Here is a 23292-nt window from a genome sequence, read left to right on the forward strand (position 1 = left end):
GTGAGTATTATTGTAGTCTTGGTCTACATTATCAGTCTCATTTAGTTCAACATGAACTATCTTATATGGCATGTCTGCTAGTTCTTTGTGGTTAATATGAGCAATGGATTAGGTTTAGGGCTTCAAAACTACATGATGAATTATAGGGACAAATTTTGACTAGCAAACAATAAGAAGCGTGCAAATTTCACTTTCCATAATACTATCCTGACAGTAATATAGCCAACTTCAAATATAATAGTTGTTTTATATAATCATTAATGCAATCATAGCATAACAATTTCATGCTTGGTTATCAATTTGATCATCAATCATTTTGTTTGAAAAATATCTTCTCCTTATAGCATTGATTTGACTTTCCCAATTATATGTAGCCAAACCATTGAAATAGCCATTGGAGTAGCAGCTCCACAACACTAGACGCTCTACATTAAGTTGAAGCTAATTTAATGGTGACAGATGCTACTTTGAGCTTGTTGAGATCAGATTCATGGATGGTAGTATTGTAGATCATATCCACTTCCATCACTTTGTAGAGGGAAAAATCAATCTGTAAAATCACCATTATGGACTTTGCCTTGCAATTTATTGATTTTTGTACTCCATAACAATAAAGTTAAAACCATGATTCATGGGATGCCCCCTATGATAGTGCATAGATCATAGTTTAGAATCTGATGTACATTAACCTGTAATGAAAATATATGAGAATAAGATATTTAGAATGCATATTCCTACAGGACAAAATTAAATTAAATCTTGTAAAGAAAATATTTTAGGTTTACAATAGCTATAAACAAATCCTCTTTTATTTACTTATAGTGTAGTGAGAATAAAATTTGGACTTGATAAAGGCATAAAAAATAATACATTTCTTAAAACTTATTTTTAATTTGTCACGATATTATTTAATATAATTTTGAAATATTCAATCCATCACGAAGGAGAATAAGTGCTTCAAATGTATTTAATGATCAATTAAAAAATTCAGATTGGAAAAATATTTAAGCGTTCATCAAATGAGTATCCTTATTGCTTTGGAAAAATATATACAAAATCATACAATTTGGAACTCTTTGCATTGTGATAAGGTTATGCACAAAGAAATCGGTAGATAATCACTTTAATAAAGTTTTTCATTTCTAATCTAAAGTAATTAATGAAATATATATTCCTCAACTTTAGAAAAAAAAAGGCAAAGATATTTTATTATGTATTAATTATAGTGAGGTAAATGAAATCAAATATGAAAATTTATGGTTCAGAAACACATACTTGAGATGCTTCAATATACATACCTGAGGAATCTTCAAACATATTTCCTTCTAAACATGTATCTCTTTATATATACAAATAGATCTTTGTAAGGTTCTTATTACATCTTAGCACAATAGAAAATTTGATCCAGTTGCATACATATTCCAAAATCCAAATAATAGAACAATAAAACTCTCTCAACCCATGCTAAGAGACTTGACTCAAGATCCTGCACAAAAATAATGTACACCAGGAAAAATGGGTAGAGTTCGCAAGAAATTTTACAAAAACATATCATAGAAGATATTTTTAAAAAGAAACAAGCCATAACCCAATTATATTGGTCTAGTTGTTGATTAGCTGGGCTGATTACAAATTCATGTAGAACCTTCATCAAATTACATACAATAAAGCAAACAAGCAATTGTTCCTAGCTAGTAGGATCAAATACAATTTTCCAAGGTGACAAAATTGCATATGCAGATGCACTACTTGCATGCCAAGCATGAAGCTCATTCCCCAACTTATAATGAATGGTTAGATATAAAGGCTCCATATGTTGGCATAGTCTTCCTATGAGGATCTCAAGTATCTATTGTTGTTTTTAATTTGGGCATTACTATATGATCCAAAATGTTAAGAAGTTTTAAAGCCAATAGCAACTTCTCGCATGTCTCCAAAAAATGTAGCATAGGTTCAAGGTCCCTTAGCTCCCAGGAATTTGTAGCAACTATTCTCATTGCTAGAAGAATAACTTTAGTGAATAGTTGAGTGTAAGGAGTTGAAGAAGCAAGTTCTTCTATGTAAATACCATAATCACCAGGCTCATTCCCTTGTAGTAGTCTCTGCCACAATGAAATTACCTCTAAACCATGCAAAGGATATTGAAGTGGTTCCCAACCTTGAAACACTTTTATAAGTAATGGCAAAGCAATTGCAAATGCAAGACATGACAAATTGCACAACTTGTAGTCCCCCTGATATTTGGACTATAAATTCTCAAAGACACTTACAAGTGATTCCAATGTCATAGTACCTATCGCAATATTTTCAGGATTCTATCACATGCTCCCATAATATCCTCTATGTTGTCTAGTTGTTGTTTCAGTCATGTAGTCTCTTTCTAAAGTTGCTCGTCCTTCTGGTATATTGTCATAAACTCTCTCTTGTGCCTTAAATTTTTATCAAACTTCTAAATATTTACCTCTACCATATCTAAAATCAACTTCACATTGTGTTGTAACTCTAGCATAGGTTCTTGATCCTCAATATATTTCATTTCTATTTTCACAATTTAAGTAAATAGGGAAGAGAATGAGTATGGCTTGTGATCATTTGGATCATTTGGGTTTCTTTTGAGATATGTCACTTGTATTGACTTCAGTATTGAATTTAATAGAGAAAAATAGCTAAATTTCTTTTGAGATATGTCACTTCAATTTTAATATCGATTTTAATAAAAATAATAGTTGGTTAATAGAAAGGAAAATTAATAAATAAAGATTAATGATAAATAAATTTATTAATAGAAGTAGTAATATAAAATCGTTACATATAGATTTTAGTATGCTTTTAATTGAATAAATTCCTCGTGTAATGGGTAGGAAAATTAATAAGTTATTTCATATAGATATAAATTTTTTTTAAAATTATCTATTATTTTATAATAATAATCAATGTATATGATATATGTGAGCACATGTTAATATGTATATATGTGTGTGCATGTACATTTATTATATGCATTTTCTTAATGGCCCACAATCTATTAATATTTCTATGATTTGTCATCGGAGATAGCCGCAAAGGCACTTCATTGAGAACCTTCCATCCATCTAGATGATTTAGAGCTACATATCATTATTATTCATTAGATGTTAACCGCAAAGTTTACTAGTCCAATAATCAACATACAATTAAGAGTTATCATTTATCATTTCATTGAAAGGTTAAAACAAAGAAAAATAAACATTAAAAATGTCGTCAAATACTCTCTCAAGGGGAAATGGAGATTAAAAAGTCAAGTGTAAGTTCTAAAATCTCTTGTACCAACTACTATTTTGGAAGATTTAAATGGAGTTCACAAAGATCCAAATTTAGACAAGAGTAGACCTACTTGAATAACTTGATTTGGTGAGAGGGGAATGTGGATATTAATGTGAGGGTAGTGATTAAATTATAGAAAAAAAAGAACTAAATAGAATAGTACTCACATAGTCCCATCAAGGGAGGCAAACTTGCAAGCTTTGCATAGCTTATGGCCTGTATCAAACATGGAAGATAAATACATTTAGCATACTGAAATTGAGAAACACAAACACTAGAGACTCACAAATATTCCAACTCAAAAATCTTTGATGATTCTATGATATCGTATGGTCAAATTGTATTTATGTGTCTGGTGCCCTGCAACCCGTAGGCACATTTTAATGCAATTCACTAAAGAAATACATGGTGATTTAATGCAACTCAGTGAAGAAATACATTGTTCAATAATTGTACCATCTTCAAAACCATATGTGCGGCTATAAACATTAAGTGCAAAATGTCCAATATTTTTGCAAATATACACATTAATTACACCAAATTTTTTCTTTCAAAACCATATGTTTAGATATAAACATTAAGTACAACATGTCCAATATTTTTGCAGATATACACATTAATTACACCAAATTTTTCTTTCAAAACCATATGTGTAGATATAAACATTAAGTATAACATGTCTAATATTTTCTCATATATACACATTAATTACACCAATTTTTCTTTCAAAACCATATGTGTAGATATAAACATTAAGTACAACATGTCCAATATTTTTGTATATAAACACATTAATTAAACCAAATTTTTCTTTCAAAACCATATGTGTAGGTATAAACATAAAGTAAAACCAACTCAATAAGGGTACAAGAATAAGTTATTCCTATGAAGAAGGATCATGTTAGATAATACAAGGAATTTGATCAAAATAGGGAGACAATCACTAGATTGTTGTTTAACTTTCAAAGAGAATACAATGACAAATGTTATTGTCCTTGCAAGAGTTGTAATGACTTAAAGGCAAGAAGAATCAAAATAAAAAAAGTTAAGAGATATTGTAGGGAGAATGATCACATTGAAGGGGAGTTTGATTATCATCCATTGGTAAGTTGTTTGTTATATTGTTTTCCCAATTAATATACATATGAACCATGGAATGGGGGTTTGATTATCATCGTTTTTTTATACTTCGATCTCCCTAGGATAGTACATGATATGGACCACCACATCTCAGAGGAACATGCAGATGTGAGTATTAAAGAAGAAGATCATGATCCCATGGAAGATGATAATCATATGCTAGAAAATACATTTGAAGATGATGGTACAAATGCATTGATCCATGACACATTTGGTATTGGTGTTGTTGTTGTTGTTGATGATGATGATGATGAGGATGAGGATGAGGATGATATTAAGGCCATCCATGATATACCTCTCCTTAAGAAGGAAAATATGACCCTTTATAATCAATCCCAATCAACTTTTCTCTCTATTGTATTGTTGTTGGTGAATTTGAAGGTTATGAATGGTTTATCCAACATAACAATGTCACATTTTCTTATATACATTTTAACATAAATACCCTTATCTTTGATGGAGACACAACCAAATACCAGAATGAACACATAGGAAAAGGGAAATATTATTATCAATGAAAAATGCCCTATGGGCTTACAATAGTAAGATTCTGGAGAAAGAAATCCTCCACACAATACCTTCTCTCTAACTCCACTAGGAACTACCTTTACAATGCTAGAAATGTTCTTAAATAGACCCCAATTTGTTTAGGATTAGGAATTCATTCTTGAATACACCGATTGGCATCCATTGCCAAAACAGAAGGTTCTAGAAGTCACGTTAGAAGTTGGTGTAAAATTAGAAAAATCCAAAAATGGTAGTCCAACTTCCGAGAGGCATAACTTTTGAACCGGGACTCCAATTGACAAACCATTTACATTTTCGGAAAGCTCTCGAAGCACTCTACAGCCCAATGGACTAGCTTTTCTTGTCCCCCATCTTTCAGCCCCGTACAAGGCTATTTAGCAACCCATATCTGACTTTGAAGCACTCTTAGGAGGTCAGCAGGAAACTTAAAACTGCAATAACTTTCTAACCGTAAAGTCTTTTGACTTGATTCTTTTTCTACAACACTTTAAATTAAAAGAATAATCATTCCTCCAAATTACACTCTCTAACTCATCATAATTTTGACTCTATTACAAAATAACCTATTTTCTACATTTACACATATCCCAAGGTGCCTAAAAACTCTAACCCATAAAACTAATAGTGGAACTCTGAGAGTTGGAACCTTTATTTGACTCAAATGGGTATCCAGAAATAAAAACACATTAAATATAAACTATATCTAAGCATATTTTGGGTGATACAAGATTGCCCTTACGCCACTGGATGCTCTTGCATTAGTCTTACAAGAAGTTGACTGTGGCACAACCACTTGGCAGGGAAGAATTACTTTGCAAGCTTCCACTCCCAATCCCACCAATCTATTAGTTCCACATGCACCTACCACACCATCCACTTTGTAGAGACCCACTTCTCACTATGATGTCCTATCTCAATTAGGGAAGACTACTGCACAAATATTCATTCTAGACCTTCTCACCACCTCACCTATCCACAAATAAATCTTTGATACTTCTCCTTTAGAGTCTCATGTCCCTAAAAACATCAATGCATCCTAATTCACTACCATGATCGAAAATCTTGCTACACAACAACACCTTGTCTTCATAGACAAAGATTTTCAAGGTCTTGATCACCACCACAATTTTTTGCTCCATATTGAAGTCCTTATATACAGACAAAAAATAAAATGATTCCTTGTAGATAATGGATCTAGTTTAAACCTCTATACATTGAAGATGATCTACTTCTTGGGGATTCCAAAAGACCTCCTAGATATCAAAAAAAGGATAACCATTAAAGCATCTGATGAGAGAGAAAGAGAATCAAAAGGGGTTATCATGCTACCACTACAAGTCAGACCGGTTTTAATCAACACTAAATGTCATGTCCTAGATTTGGACTTACCATATAGCATTTTACTCAATCGACCCTAGATACATACACTGAAAGTGGTCCCATCTACTTATCATCAATGCTTAAAATTTCCCCACTAGGGAAGAGAGGTCACAATTCTAGGAGATCCTTTTCCTTTTGCTTTTTGTAAGAGATTGGAAGGTGCCCCAATGAATTTTTGTCTAGTCAGTGAGTTTGCTAAGGTTATACCTATATCTCTCACCATAACAGAAACACCTTCCACAATAATTCCAGAGTCATCCAATATTGATTCTAGTTCCCGTAAAGGAAAAGAGAAGGTTGAAGCTATCAATGTCAATACTGCAATCAAGATGGTTACCTTTACCAATTGAGAAATGTGAGAGTATAAGTTTGAGAATGCCTTGTGTGTTGGACAACTACCACTCTCCACATGATCCTTTGGTAAGCCTTCCCAAATACCTTCCTCTACAAATAAGGATATTATGCATGTTAATAAAACAACCTTTAAACATTTGGGTTCATTTAGTGATGAACACATGGAGTCTAATATCTTAGATTGGCTATATTATGACACAAAAGATGATCCTGTGGAATTCCCTAAAGATAAGTATGTCAAGGCTCCTCCCATCATTGAGAACATGGGGTATCACGGTACAAGCCTTGGACCTAAAGAAGATGCAACTAGAAAACCCCTTGAGGCTACTATATATCCTAAAGGACGAGGTTTGGGCTACATTAAACCCAAGGTATCCTTTGCTAACAACTATTGTATGGTTGAACCTGATTTTGAGATGGAAGAGGAGGAATTCTTTGATGTTCCTTTCTAATACATTGAGGATGACCTAGATAACTATGTCCATGCCATCACCATAGTTGGCCTCTCATCCACCAACCTACCCCTCACTAACCCTAACATCAAGAAACACCACCACCTCTCAATATCTATAACTTTGATGAAGCAGTGATGTCTCATTTTGGCCTCAAGAATATCCAAGATTATGAGCATGGAATACAATACAATGAGAAAGCCTACTTTGGTAGCCAAGTCAATTATCTTAGTCACAAAAGTGAAAAAGAAAACAAAAATAAAAAAATAGAAGAAACATCCTTTAGTGAAAAATATTTTGGACCACTCTTGGATCAAGAAAAGGATAAAATAAAGGATGCATCTTCTGGTGAAAACCTCCTAGAGGCACCAAAAGAGGGAGAGGTTGACTTTCCATTTAGAACTCTACCACCAAAAAATTCATCAATATTGAATGAAGACACAATTCTAGTTAACTTGGGTATTATAGATAATTAAAAAATCACCTACATTGTTGCTACCCTAAATACAGAAGAACCAGAAGTGATGACTCAATTCTTACAAAAAAGAAAAATTAATTTAGCATGGACATACAAAGACATGCCTGGCTTAGAAATAGACTTAGTCATTCATCACCTAGCAGTGGATCCAAAGATTAGACCTGTTAAGAAAAATCTATGTAAGATGCATTCTAAGGTGGCACTCTTGGTAAAAATGCAATTGCAAAAAAAATTAAAAGAAAGGTTCATCTGACCTATTGATTATCATGAGTGGGTTCCCGACATTGTTCCTATAGGAAAAGCCTCTAGGAGCAAAAGCATATGTTCATATTTTCAAAACTTGAATGTCACATGTCCTAAGGATGATTTTTCACTACCCAACATAGACATTATAGTGGATTTGACTACTAGACATAAAGTGTTATCTCTAATGGATAGTTTCTCCGATTGCAATCAAATTAAAATTGTAGAAGAAGACCAACACCAAAATGACATTTACTACCCCATGAGGAAATTTTTTTACCTAGTCATGCTTTTTGGTTTAAAGAATGTTGCTGTGACCTATCAACATGTAATGACCACAATGTTCCATGATCTTTTACACGTAATAGTGGAAGACTATGTTGATGACATCCTAGAAAAATGTAAGACATGTGATTCACACATTGTTGTTCTTACCACCATATTTGAAAGGTTGGATGAATACAAAGTTTTCCTTAACCCCGAGAAGTGTGTTTTTGGGGTGCAATTAGGAAAGTTGTTAAGTTACATAGTGTCAAGAAGAAGCATTGAGGTAGACCCTCTAAAAGTAAAAGCCATCATGGAAATGCCTCCACCTACTACATTGAAACAACTCTGCAACTTTCAACGGTGGTTACAATCCATTAGATGGTTTGTGTGTTGGTTAGTAGATAAAGTTCATCCACTCACACACTTTCTTTGAAAAGACACCAAGTTTCAATGTGATTGCCTACGTTAGAAACAATTTGAGCAAGTTAAGGTATACCTAGCTAATCCACCAGTACTAGTCCCTCCAATCATAGGTCAACCATTAATTCTCTACATTTTTGTCACTTTAGTTGCACTAGGTTCTCTTTTACCACAGTTAGATGACAATGGTAATGAGAAAGCTATCTACTATCTCAATTGAACATTAGTTGGCTATGAGTTGAACTGCACTACTATCAAGCGATTTTGTTTAGCTATAGTCTTTCGCACACAAAAACTACACCATCATATGCTTAATCATACTACACACCTCATTGTTAAGATAGACCCTCTCAAGTACTTTCTATCAAAAGATTCCCTCATTGGTTGTGCCGCAAAATGGGTTTTGATTTTAGGTGAATTTGACATTTCCTATAAAGACCACAAGGCCATAAAGGGACAAGCCATTCTCGATCAACTTGTAGAAGCTCCTCTTGAAGGAGACAATCCTATCATACCATATTTTCCAAATGGCGACACATTTATGACTATTACCACTAGTATACAATGGAAACTATATTTTGATGGTTCTTTCACATAGAAAGGATTGGGGGTAGGTATTTTATTTGTTACACTACAAGGAAACCTTATCCATAGGTCTTAAAAAAATTCATTTCCTTGTACAAACAACATAGCTGAGTATGACAGACTAGTAATAGGGCTATATCAAGCTATCTGATGGAGTATCAAGAGCCTACTTGCCTTTGGGTATTGCCAATTGGTCATTAGACAAGTTATAGATGAATATCAAACAAAGGATGAAAAGTTGTTGCCATATCACTAGATAGTATAAGATCTTAAACAATATTTCATTGAGATAGTCTTTCAATAGATATCAAGGACAAATAAAAAAGTAGTAGATGCTATGACCACCATATCCTTAATGATCACCACACCTAAATATAGTCCTAAGTTTGAATTTCTTGTTGAGAATCATTTTCTTCCTACCTATGAGCAATTGAAATCAGAGCTAGTGTGTGAGATTTTTGTTCCTAAGTCTCCATAGTACTCTAAAAATTTTGCTCACCTTCATCATAAAACAATCCCCATATCCCTTTCCAAAAACTAAACTAAAATCTCCATCTGTCACACTACCCAATACACTATCCTAAGTGACACACTTTTCTGAAAACACTTTGATGGAACCCTCTCCAATGTCTCAATACAGATGAAGCCATAGTGGTGTTAGAAGAGGTTCACCAAGGAATTTGTGGTTCCCATTCTAGTGGACTTACATTAGCAAACAAACTTCTCACAATAGGTTATTATTGGCCTACTGTGGAAGTTGATTCCTATCATTTTGTGAAATAATGTGTTCCTTGTCAACAACATGGAGATTCGATACACGCTCCCACCCAAGACCTTCAATCTACCACCACACCATGGCCCTTTTCCTACTGGGGTTTTGATCTTATTGGTCAAATATATCCAAATTTTGCAAATGACCACAAGTATATTATTGTCACCACCAAGTACTTCACAAATGTCAGTCAAGGCTATCCATTTAAGCTACACCATTGGAAAATAGGTTTTGAAGTTCATCTTGAACTACATCATCTATCATTTCGACATCCCCCAAGACATCATAATTGATAATGGGACTTCTTTCAAAAATTAGGAGGCCGCCATATTGTGTATGAGATTCAAAATCACCCAACATTTCTCCACCAAATACTTCCCCCAAGGCAATGGCCAAGTTGAAGCCACTAATAAAACCAGTTTGAAAATCCTAAAGAAAATCGTTGATGCAACTGGCCGTGACTAGCACCTCCAAATTTCTCCCACCCTTTGGGCTTATCGCACCTCCATCCATACCCCCATAGGAGCCACTCAATTTTCCCTTTTTTATGGCTCTAAGGTTGTATTGCCCATCAAAATTGAGCTCCCTTCCCTTAGAATCTCTCTTAAGAATCTGATGTGCGAAGACGAATATCGAGTTACTCACTCACAAGAGCTGCAACTCCTCAATGAGAGACACCTCATTACCTTAAACCACCTCAGTGTGTATCCAAATAGCCGTCAACTCCAGTTTCACAAAAAAGTCAGATCTCAGGAATTTGAGATGGGTGCCTAGTGTTGCAGCATAACATGAGGAATCTCTAGAACCAAGAAAAGAAAGGAAATTTTGAAGCCAATCGACTTCGGTCCATTTATCATTACAGCCAAGTATGGTTCTGGAGTATATCTGATTGCCACTTTATAGGGAGATCCACTCCCTAAGCTTGTAAATATTCAACACCTCAAGCAATTCTATGCTCGAGTTCTACAATTCCTATATAGTTTTGATAAAGTTCTACGAAAATCCAAAAAAATCAAAAAATTAGAATCTCCAAAAACATTTGTAAAACGTTCCTGAGGAAAAGACTACAAAAAGAAAAGAAAAAAAAATTGTTGTAAAGTCAATAAGGTCCATTATCTGAAAGACTCATCTCACTTAACTACATTTTCTCTAATTCATCCCATGTTTGTGCAAAAGACCTATATGGCTTGCGCCTTTCATGCATCCAATAAAAGACCTCTTGTATGTGAGGCCTTCATCCACTTTCATTTTTCAAAAGACCTCTAGTCTATGAGGCACTTTCCCATTGAATGGTCACCCTACTCCCATTATCTTGATATTTTTCCCACAATAGTGACTGCAACAGAACCCAAACAAATCACCATTGAGACTTAATGATTCGAGAAACTAATTCTTTCTACAGGTTTTGGCTACAAACACTCACAACAACGAGTTAGACAAATAAACTTTCATAGGAAGACTCCTTTCTACACATGGCACCACAACCTTCAATCTCGAACTAACAATCCTAGCAAGAACTATGGATTGAATGACTACTTGGTCATGCAATCTCTTTTGGTTGATTTCATCTTTGTGTGTTAGTAGTAGCCTTCTACAGTGTGCCTCGATCTTCTATATCTTGGTATCACCTAAATGGTTCCAACTGACTACACGTGTCATTTTACGTATGATCTATTATTAATGCTTTAGTACATCTATGTTAGTTTTAGAGTTATGACTATCCACTACTCACTGGGAGCATCAGGTTAGCACACTTTCCACCAAGATCCCTAAAAATAATTTAGGTGTGCCTAGACCTCTCTAGTGCGTATATGTCATTTGTTCCCACATGACTATGAAAACTACATCTATTGTCCTAAAATCTCTATTCTTTTTAGAGTCTAGTCCACGAAAAGTAATCTTGTCATCTACGCTACTATAGAATTTGATGCATAACTACTTTTGCAAAATCAAACTAGGGTGTGCTCTCCCATATAAACACAAATGAATCCCATGATATCATGTAGTTAGGTTTCATGTAGTATAGGGATTCATTATGCTCTAGTTAGACAAGGGTTTTTTTTATCCCACCCCCTCCTATGTTAGGCTACTTGATTCCTATGAGCTATAGTCTGACACAAGTTCATCCTTTAGGTCTCATTCATATTGCATTTTCATGTCTCACATTTACACTCTGTGTTGGAATCCTTTTATTTTGCAATTTTTTATCTCATTTATGATTACTGTGACTTGCTATGTTACTAACATTTACCTTTAGGACACATTCATTGCATTCCTTAAACCTATAGTATGCATCTCATCATTAGGTTACATTATCTATTCATGATATTAATCCATTAGGTATCATCATTATAATCACTACAATTAGTCACATACATCTTTTTAATTAACACAAATCATATAGTGAGCCCATACATATAAAACAACAAAATGCATACATCTCATACATTGCCATCATATAGGACCTACATCATCCACAAGTTAGGCATTGTATATGCATCATCGAAGTACTACATCACATCACACATATGCTACATCGCAATGCCAATAGCCATATCATAACATCATGCATCACATATAGTACTCATAAAACCTCATAAACATAAACATCTAAGAATCCATAAAACACCATCATACATACATATTTAGGATCATCAAATCATGTCATCATATATATCAAAAAACAAGTGTCCATGTATAGTCCATATACAAAAAAATCATGTAGTACATCATACACAATACATCATCAAAAACTTGCTACATCTACATAGACATCACTGCATCAAAAATTGATCACTTTAGGGATCATATGTCTAGCTATGAGGGCCCTGCTCCTCCTATACTTCCTCCTTGCAACGGCCTCCCTTGTCCAACTAACGACTCTGATCTCTGTCGAACACCTATGGTCCACAAGATGGATGCCTCTTGGAACTCTAGTTTTCACTACTCTACTGGCACAACATCATGATACAATGTCTGATAGTAGCATGCCTCTCATAGAGCTCATACCTCATCATTGTGTGTAGTTAGGGCCTCCTACATCATAGTGACCATTACCATATCCTATGTCATCAACATCATTATGTCTCACTAGCCACGATAATCATCCACCCGACGCTACAAGGTCTCTCTGTTAGACTAAATGGATGCCACATCCTATCACACAACATCTAGCTCTACCAGCTCCTTCGCATCTGTGTGCATTGTAATATGGTTGAACTCGCTAGTGTTTATCCTCACCTGTAATGCTTCCACGGCCTCCTACACACTATCTGCCCTGGCCCGCTCTACTTGTACCTCTCCCTGTAGTTGAGCCACCTCTATCTAGATGCTATCCTGCTCTACCCTGACTATATCCACAACATTCTGTTATGCTAGAGGTGGTCCCTTTGGTAGCTATATGTGTACTCTTTGTGCCCCTTGTCCCTGTACCTATGGACCCTGTTGTGTTCCCTACGTTGGTGGTGGCTGTGTTGTTAATTGTCCTCCTCACTGAAAAACTTATCATCCTTGTGGCCTTGGTAGTTGGGGTTCATATCCCTCCTCTCCTCCTCAACCACATATCCCCCACCTTGTGCCTACTCTGTTGGTGGCGGTGCCCCTAGTACTGTCAGTCTCAGCGGCTGATACTTTTCCCACCACTGTGTGTAAGTTTCATCCCAGCATCTCCCTCATCCTGTCCATGAATCAATGGTACTAGTAGCATAACATGCCATGAAGCCCTAACCAATATGATCATGGTCCCAAATCCACACAATCGACCCACCTCTCGAGACACCACTGGATACATAAACCTATTTTCCACAACATCTTGAACCCATCTAAATTGTTTGTGCACCCTAGAGGGCATATAGCACATCACAACGTATATGGTCTAGTCGATCAACCAGCAATCTAATTGTACATACTGCAAGTAGAGATGATCCTCTGAATCATCCTCTCCATCTATAGGAAGTATGCCCTGTCACACTTGCAATCTACATATGGTGTCCAATCAAACATGATAATCTCATCCAAACACTGTCACTAAAATCCTATTGACTCAGTGGATGTATACTAGATGGGTGACTTGTATCGACATGTGTATGGCTCTATGGGCTATCATGTCTTACATTGAGTAATAGTTTATGTCATGCCTATATGCTCCCATGACCATACCATGAGTAGTGTCAATCATGGGCCTATGGTCATTTATGTCTTGTAGGTGCACATGTACAAGTCATAATATAGGTGGGCCAAGATGGTATGGCCCCAGCAGAAAACTATTTTATCATCATGTAGTAGAGTGCTCAGCAATTGCGCCCATCAAATTGGAAATCCATGCCCAGGATGGTCCGGTACCATCCTCCATATCAAAGAGGACAAATAAAGGGCTAGCCATGACAGTCACTGGTCTAGAGCCTCTCTCCATGTCAGCCATGACCGCTAGATAGGGATTCGGTGTCTTGTTTGCCTAAAGAACTCCCACAAATATGGATCTACTCCCTCCAAAATGTACTCTAGGTATCTTTTGTGGATCAAAACTCAAAGTATCCACCACACGTCCAACAAAGTAATCATTGCTTCTCCTATTAGCAGATGGAAGCTCGAAGTAGGTGTATGCCATCACTCCACTAATGTTGATAGTTGCACTAAATGTGCCATCAAATCTAGCCATTCGTGGACATACTCAAGTCCAGAAAGCCACACATGTCCCCACTATATATATGTCAATCTATCACCTAAGACCATAGTCATTGGATAGTGCTCTTGTGACCAAAATGTCACTGTTGGCTTCTACAACACAGACATGCAATAGTCAACCTCCCATTTTTTCAATCTTCATATTCTTTATCTAAGCATGGGGCATCTTAATCTATCAACCCCCGACCATCTCTATTTCCTGAGTCCATTGATACGTCCATATCAGTGAAGACGCTAATCCATGCAGACATGAATTTGTAGAGACACCAAATTATAAATATGTCAATCAAGCATCTCTGATGGCTTTGCAGAAGTTGGTTTTCTTGCCAACAACTATAGTTTTGTTGTCTTTGGAGATGATGACATGAAGATTTTCATCTCCACCCTGTTGATCACCTTGTTCTTTTGTCTGTTCAAATGACATGATGTAAACTATCATCTTCAAAGATGATAGGATGTATCCAATTGTCTTCACTACGATGATTTCCCTGATTCGTCGTTTATGGAGACGAAAAAGTAGAGACCCGTCATCTCCACCCCGACCCCAATTTTACTTGGTTTCACTCCCTAAAAATGCATCATTTAACTGCAAAAGAAAAAAATTGACAAGTTGGATTAGTCGACTAACTGGTAGTCCCATGTTGTTTGATCTCTAGTGCACTAGAATGCGCTCTCCAAATTTTAATCTCTCGATAGGATCCATTCTTCGCTCAGGTTCTCTTCTCTCTAGGTGTGCAAATGACTCTTCCAAGAGCCCCTTGGAGGCTTATATGGGCCTCTTGAGGTCCCCTTTTGAGCTTGTCACCATTCCTTGGCCCTATCTACCCTAGTTTATACCCAAGTCATGCAAAATGTTCATCTATGTCTTCTCCCTTCGCTTTCTTTTCTTCTTAGATCTTTTTTCGTGAAAATTGTGCAAAATTTGATTTTTGCTCTATTTTTGCAAAGGGGCACCCTCCTCCCACGTCCGTGTTATGACGCAACTCTTAGGACTTCTCTCCTCTATGGGGAAACCTATTTTTTTCTTTGATATAATGTCGTCCTAACATCACATCAAAGAGGGACTAAATGTGGATGCTTAAAATCGTCCACAAATAATATATTAATTTATTATTATTTCCCTTGACAATATAATTTATTATTTATTAATTAATTATATTTTTCATGTTCTTTTTATTATTTAATTACATTTATTTAATTAAATAGGTTCACTTCCCTAATGTACTTAAATTTATTTAATGCATAGTGCTCCATTAACCCCATTTTAAATAAATTTCAAGTTATTTAATTTCCCTCCACTTTATTAAATTCTATAAACCTATGATTAAATTAAATCATATTTAATTTAATCTTAATCCCCCCTAAAACCTAGCCTACCACCCATCACTCTCATCCTTCTAAGCCTACCCACTAGTTAATCTCGCTTTTATATCCTAAATACCCTCTTAAGCACATTTTAGCCCCTAAGTGGTTGCTCACACATGTATGAGCAACTCAAAGCCCAAGAAACCCCCCTTTCACTAATTCCTCCAAAAAGCCTCTTACACCCTTGTCCCCACATTCCTTTCCCCAAGGTTGCTCACACATGTGGGAGCACACCTTGAGCCATCTTAATCATAAAAGACTTATGTTGACCTTTGCATGGCGTGTCCCTTAGCCCATGTGTCTCCCTTGTGGCACCTATGTGGATGCCACATGAACGTCACCTCTTCAAGGTCTCCCTCAAGCCTATAAATAGAGCCCTTGCCTCAAGCATTTTTCATCTCCTTCATTGCATTGTTATCATACCAGTTTAAGTTTAGAGAGTTTTAAAGATTATTGCTAACCCTTTGGTAGTTGTTTGATTTATTGCATTGTTCTTGCATTTTCATTTAGCATTTCATCATTAGATTTACTTGTTGCCATCACCTTCACATCCTTGAATGCTTTCAAGTATGGTTTCTTCCCTAACCATTGTTTGAAGTGTTCTTCACTCATTTTAGCATAGGTTCATCATCTCATTTTCATACTTTCATTATCGTGGGATTCATTTATATTTGTGTTTGAGGAGAGCACATCCACATCCCTCATTATTGAGCACACCAACAATGTCTCTTATGGGCACCCTTGTTGAGTTGTTCCGACGTTGCATGAGACTCTTGTATTTCGGTTGCATTTGTTTTGAAACTCAAGCAAATTAGTTATATTTTGATTTTACTTGAATTTTGATATACATGTACAACTAACCCTTTCATGTTTATGCTTGTTCCCGACATATTAGGTTTTCATGTATAGACACGTATGCTAAGGTTTATCATATACATCATTATAGTCTATACAAGGTGAAACATGTATCATTAAGATTGTTTACACTACCAACTTATATTTTTAATCCTCAAAATAAATATGTGGCAATTCATCTATTTACTTGTGTATAGTTGTTAAAGAGTGGGATGCAATACATTTTTTTATTACAAACAATCAATGATTAGATGATGGTATGAATTGAACTATGTCAACATTTTGGTCAGAGATTAAAACAAGAAATTGTTTCCACATTGGTTATACAAACTCATTGTAATGGAGATCCCAATGTTACACAAAAGGAAATAGATTTACCATATGGTTTAAGAGATCTCCAATTACTTATAAGTTTGTTAATAAACCGTATGTTTTTGAACTCGTGATGCAATCATTTATACATGTTTGACATTATTGTAGGTGAAACACCACAAGGCTATGTTATGCGATGGTTATAAATTTTGTATCAAATATTTTGATGACATGAAGATAACTTGTGATTATGGGATAAGTGCAATCTTCTAGGTGACCAATATTTCATCTAGAAATGACTTACATCCTCCAGAATCTCAAATCGATATCATGGCTTTTTGGTTGATATACTTGATTGTGACTTTAATTCCTTCAAATTAGGTCTCTTTGTTGTCAAATGGTATCGAATACAAGTTAATAGAAATGATCCTAGTATGGAATACAAGTTAGGTCTCTTATTTTGTGGAGTGTAGGTACTAGCAAATAAGTATTTGTCAGATTTGTCTTCCTCAAGTGGGGAAACTATAGGAATGGAAGAAGAAAGTGAGATATTTAGTATGTCTAAATCAAGGAGATCAACTTGAGGTCAAAATATCATAAAAAAATTCAATAAGTGCATGAAATTTTTCCTTGCTCAAGGGGGGTCATCTTCTCATGATGATGAGAGTGAAGGAATATTTGATGTGCCCTTTAGGTACAAACATCTACAAAAACAAGGGGTCCCTGATGAACTTCCTCCAATAAACATTAATTTTTGTGTTGGACAGAGAGCGTATTGCATAGCACTGTCCTCATTACATGGTTTGGGCCTATTTTCCATCGATGGCATAAAGGTCTATTACAAAAAGGTTGTTGAATTGATGGAGTATGTCAGACCTTGCTATGATTACAGTAGTTGGATGCAGATTGTTAGATATATAAAAAATATGTGTAGGTATGCACTTGCGGAAAATTATATACAACAAAAAGTTAGTGAACAAAGTAATAGTAGCTATATACATTGATAAAAGGCCAAAAGCATTAAGAAATATTATAGGTTTTATAAATAGTACGCAACCTGCATCATCTAAGAAGAGACCTAATTGCATATTTGAGGCATGCGAGGGAAATCATGTATTTGTATGTGCAATAAAATCAATACATGGAGGAGAAGAGCTTCTTATTTATTACAATTTGAATTTCATAGATACAAACAAAGACACTATCATGGGCAAGGTAGTATGTACTATGCACATTTAAATTCAACTCCAATCAATTAATCCAACACACAATTAATTTTTTATGTTGTTTTTTCTTACTTAGAATAATAAATGTGTTTTAACATGTCTCAATAATTTTTTTTAAATATAGGGCTATAGTATGGATCAACATCCATAGGATATGCATGGCGGCGATGGTTCTCATGTGACTTCTTCTTCCCGACATGTAAAACTCATTGTTGTAGTACAAATTAGATACAAGAAATATGTTAATACATATTTTTTATTATGTTTTATTCTTCACTACTATTTTGGATTGATTATAAATATAACACTAATAATATTGTTCTCACAAATGAGTGTTGATCATGAACAGGGAATAACTACAGTGCACTATCAAATACACTAACCTCATGTGCAATCCCTTGCAATAACTACTAATCCCATTATTATTTTGTAGGGAATAATCCATTTTATGAAAAACTTAATAATGAATGCTTGCATCTATTTGGGCCGACCATATTTATAGGGTATGGTATTTTGAATTCATTGCTAGATCATGTTTCCCTTGATCAATTTCTTCAAATAAATTAAAAGGTAGCTTCAATTCATTTGTGAATCTAATAGCTTTTTTCTTTTCTTAAAAGGAAAAATTTGCAAACTAAAGAGTTAAAGGATAAACTCATTGATGTCATGATAACACTTTTTGGACCCAACTATCATGCCAAAAATATTGATGCAAAAACACACGATTTTTTAATAAAAATGTTAAATAACACCATGTTTAACACATACAAATTTGAACAAGTTACATAGAGTTTAAAAGGACTAAAAGTGAGTACCTATTGTGATTCAAAATGATGCAGAGTCGACAACCTGGTTAAAGTGTGAATTTGAGCAAAGCCCTTAGTTCTTGGGTTATAGTTGACTTGATATGCTCGACTAATCACTTGAGTCACATTAGGTTTCGACATGATGCTATATATTCATTTTACAAGTTAAAATTATAGTTATACTGAACTATTTACATATGATTGAAAGGATCATTTGAGTAAGAGAACTGAGAATTGTTGAGGAAATGTTTTTCAATCATTGCTTTGTTACTGATGTCAAACCTGCTACATGTTGGTAAGACAATTGCTTATATGTTTCAAGCACTATTACTTAGTTGATTGATGAGGAGGATCTGATCAACAAGATGTAGCAAAAGTACCTAGAGGAAAGGTTGAGTTATGATTATGTATTGAAGTGCAAGGATCAATTAAGACAGTGATAACATAATGTATTGACGTTCTACTTGAGGTTACAAAATGATTGGCTACACTTAGAAAGTTTGGAAGAAAAAGGTTGGACAAAGTTCATTTGCTAAGCTTGACCAAGTTGATAGAAGGTGTCGAGCAAAGTTAGTGCAAGCCGAGCAAAAATTAAGTTTGAGTTGAGTGAAAGCAATTTCGAGTGGATGTCCAGCAAACTAATAGGTGTCGAGCAAGGATGCCAAGTGATTTTTAGTTGATGTCGTGCACTAGTAAAATCTAGTTGATGTCGAGTGATTTTACAATAGAAGCCGAGTAATACAGTATGTGTCGAGCATCAGTAAATTGATAATGTCGAGCTGCTGCATTATAATAAAGATCAAAGATTCGCCAACTAAAAGCCGACAAGTTTTTTTTCTTGCAACTAGTAAATTAGGAGGAAGATAAGATTGATGAGCTAGAGGCACAAAATCTTATGCAAACCATTTTGGAAGCGATTTCAAATGGATTCTAGGAGAAGTTTTTGGAGAAGACAAGATATGGGGCAGATACATTATATCTTACCTAATCCATCGAAAACCCTAATTTTTGAGATGGATAATGAGTAGGAAAAAGAGTTCTAATTCCATATATGTAGGGATGTCTGGTCATGAAGCAAAGTTGGTTGGAGATCAAAGAGTTTTTGAAAGAAAAAATCTAACAAGGTGAAGGAAGAGGGTTTTCTTCATCAAGTGACCAGAGTGAAGAAGTATACAATGGTGAGCTAAGCAAGAAGGCTAGAAGAGAATGAATGCTTCAACGGTGAACAAGCTGCCAGAACTGCAAAGATAGGAAGCCAAGCAGAGTTGAGGATTGAATAGTGATCTGTAATCTGCAAGTAAGTTTGTAAGTTGTATCAGATCAAAACTCTATTGTTACTTTCCAACAATTGTATCAAATTAGGGTAAATCCTTTGGAGAAAGATTGACTTAGCAGACATTGGAAAATCCTTTAAAAGGGTGGCATTCCAAGTGAATGGCCTAAAGTCCTCTAACAAAGCTCACTCTTAATAGGGTAATTGAAATCCCTTAACTGGATCACATTTAATAATGTGTGTTGTAACCTTTAATAGGGTTGGCCTTTAACAGGACATCACTTCAGAAGAGTGAAAAAGGAGTAGCATGTTACTAGTGGTTTTTCCCAAATTGGGTTTCCACGTTAAATCATAGTGTCAAGTGTACTAATGGATGTGTTGTGTTTTATGTTTTACATTCCTACATGTTGATTTAACAATAACATATCAGTTTTGGTTAACACACAATGAATGCATGCATGCTTAAGTATGTTATATGGGTTCACTAAATTGTGAAAAGTTTTATTTTATACACGTGGACTCCACAAGAAGCAAAGCTTATAAGTGTTTAATCACTAACACTAACAAAATTGTGGAAAGTGCAAATGTGAATTTCGATGAGTTTACAGAACCACATGAGGCTGAAACTACAAAACAACCAGAAGACTACAAGACATTTGCATACTTTTATGAAGGAATTCCTATTGAAGAAGATTCTACAAATCATGCAGCAAGTCAACAACTGCGAGGTCACATCTTGTGAAAGTCGAGTTTCATTCAGATGTCGAGTTACAAAATGAGGAAAATGCACAATTTGACTCTGAGATTAGCACACATGAAAGAGATGTTGAAATACCTGACAAAGATGCACATAGTGATACTGAAGTTGAGAGACAAAATGCAGCAACAAGAATAGAGCCTAGACTATCCAAATATGTCAAAAGACATCATCTTGCAAATCAAATCATTAGAGATAAAGATGCAAGGCCAATGACAAGAAATAGGTTGAGAGGTGAAGCATGTTTATTAAGTATGAAGGAACCTAAGATAGTGAGAGATGCATTAGAAGATGATGATTGGTACAAGGCTATGGAAGAAGAAATTCAATAGATAGAAAAGAACAAGACCTAGAGCCTAGTTCCTAGACTAGAAGACAAGTATGTGATTGGCACAAAATGGGTATTCAAGAACAGAAGTTAGATGAGAATGGTGAAGTGACAAGAAACAAAACAAGACTAGTTTGAAAAAGGTATGCACAAGAAGAAGGAATTGACTATGGCGAAACATTTTCTCTTGTTGCAAGAATGGAAGGAGTAAAAATTCGGCTTGCTTATGTTGCATACAAAGGTTCTAAAGTCTATCAGATGGATGTTAAGTCTACATTTCTGAATGGAATATTAGAAGAAGAGGTCTACATAGAATAGCTAGAAGGATTTGTGGATAAAACCAATAAGAACATGGTATGTAAACTGCACAAAGCTCTATATGGATTGAAACAAGCACCAAGAGCATGGTATGAGACACTTCACACTTATCTTGTTAAGATTGGATTTGAAAGGAAAGATGATAACAGCAATTTGTACATGAAGACAGATGAAGAAAAAGGTATACTGTTATCTAAAATATTTGTTGATGACATTATATTTGGAGGACAAGATGCTCTGTGTAAAGATTTTGCAAATTAGATGAAACGGGAGTTTGAAATGTCAATGTTTGGTGAGATCAAATTCATTGTGGGATTACAAGTCTATCAAATGAAGCATGGTGTATATATCACTCAGTGAAAATATGTGAAGGAGATATTGAAGACATTTAGACTTGAGGATTCAAAACTAGTAAGTACACCTATGGTAACAACAATCAAGCTATCAAAGAATGATGAATCAGCTGAAGTCAATCAAACATTATACATATCCATGATTGGCAAATTGCAATATGTAGTACACAACAGACCTGATATTGCATTAGTTGTGGGGATAGTTACTAGATTCTCTATTAACCCTAGAGAGAATCACTTGATGGTAGTAAAAAGAATAATGAGATACTTGAAAGGAACAGAAGAGTATGGCTTATACTATCAGAAGAATGAAAAGTTTAAATTAAAAGCCTACACTGATGCTTATTGTGCTAGAAATATTGATAATAGAAAGAGCACCGATGGAGCGGCATTTTTCTTAGGTAGAAGACTTGTTACATGGACAAGCAAGAAGCAGAGTTGTACTTCCTAATCCATTGTTGAAGCAGAGTATGTTGATGTTGTTATTAATTGCACAAATATTGTGTGGATCAAACACCTACTAAAGGGAATAAAGGAAGAGATCACTGAACCAGTTACACTTTATTGTGATAATACAAGTGTTATAAATATATGAAAGAATCATGTTATGCATACAAAGACAAAACACATTGCAATAAAGTATCATTATGTAAGGGAGTTGGTTCAAGACAAAGAGGTGAAGATGGAATATATTAACACAAAGGAGCAAATTGTTGATATCTTCACCAAAGCATTACCTAAGGATGCTTATGAGTATCTAAGAGGTAAATTAGGGGTGATAACCCTATCAAAGGCTATGTAAAAGACAGAGGGAGTACTCTACGTCAAACAAGTTGATATTCATTTCATACAAAGTGATGCAGTGAACCTTACTTTAGGAAGTTGCCTAAAGTAATCACAAGAGCTAGAATTTCAAATCAGTCACAAGCAAGGTGACAGAGGGAGCAAATTGAAGAGCCTGCAAAAGCTTATATCTGCATATAACATGATGCCAAGTGTTCAGTATTTATCTTTGGCATTGTTGTCAAAGAGGGAGAACGTACAGTAAATTGATCAAGTGCATACTAATCAAAAGGGAGATGATCAAAAGAAAA

At 35.1% G+C, this 23292-nt stretch overlaps 1 long non-coding RNA gene across 3 annotated transcripts in view; it reads right to left on the reverse strand.

Annotated features, from left to right (window-relative positions):
- Positions 1–219: 219 nt before the first annotated feature.
- Positions 220–23292, reverse strand: part of LOC149551164 (uncharacterized) — an 83936-nt gene continuing 60863 nt past the window's right edge. For 2 of the 3 annotated variants that reach the window (XR_016352698.1, XR_016352693.1), the window contains 2 exons: positions 3471–3519; positions 1319–1486 (listed from right to left, as the gene is read on the reverse strand). This is a non-coding gene — a long non-coding RNA (uncharacterized LOC149551164). Of the gene's footprint in view, positions 690–1318; positions 1487–3470; positions 3520–23292 lie in introns of those variants that run through there. The other variant, XR_016352694.1, reaches the window with a different exon arrangement.

The sequence above is a fragment of the Cupressus sempervirens genome, chromosome 6 (assembly GCF_028749045.1).
Source record: "Cupressus sempervirens isolate cs-2001-9-10 chromosome 6, ASM2874904v1, whole genome shotgun sequence".
NCBI lineage: Eukaryota > Viridiplantae > Streptophyta > Pinopsida > Cupressales > Cupressaceae > Cupressus > Cupressus sempervirens.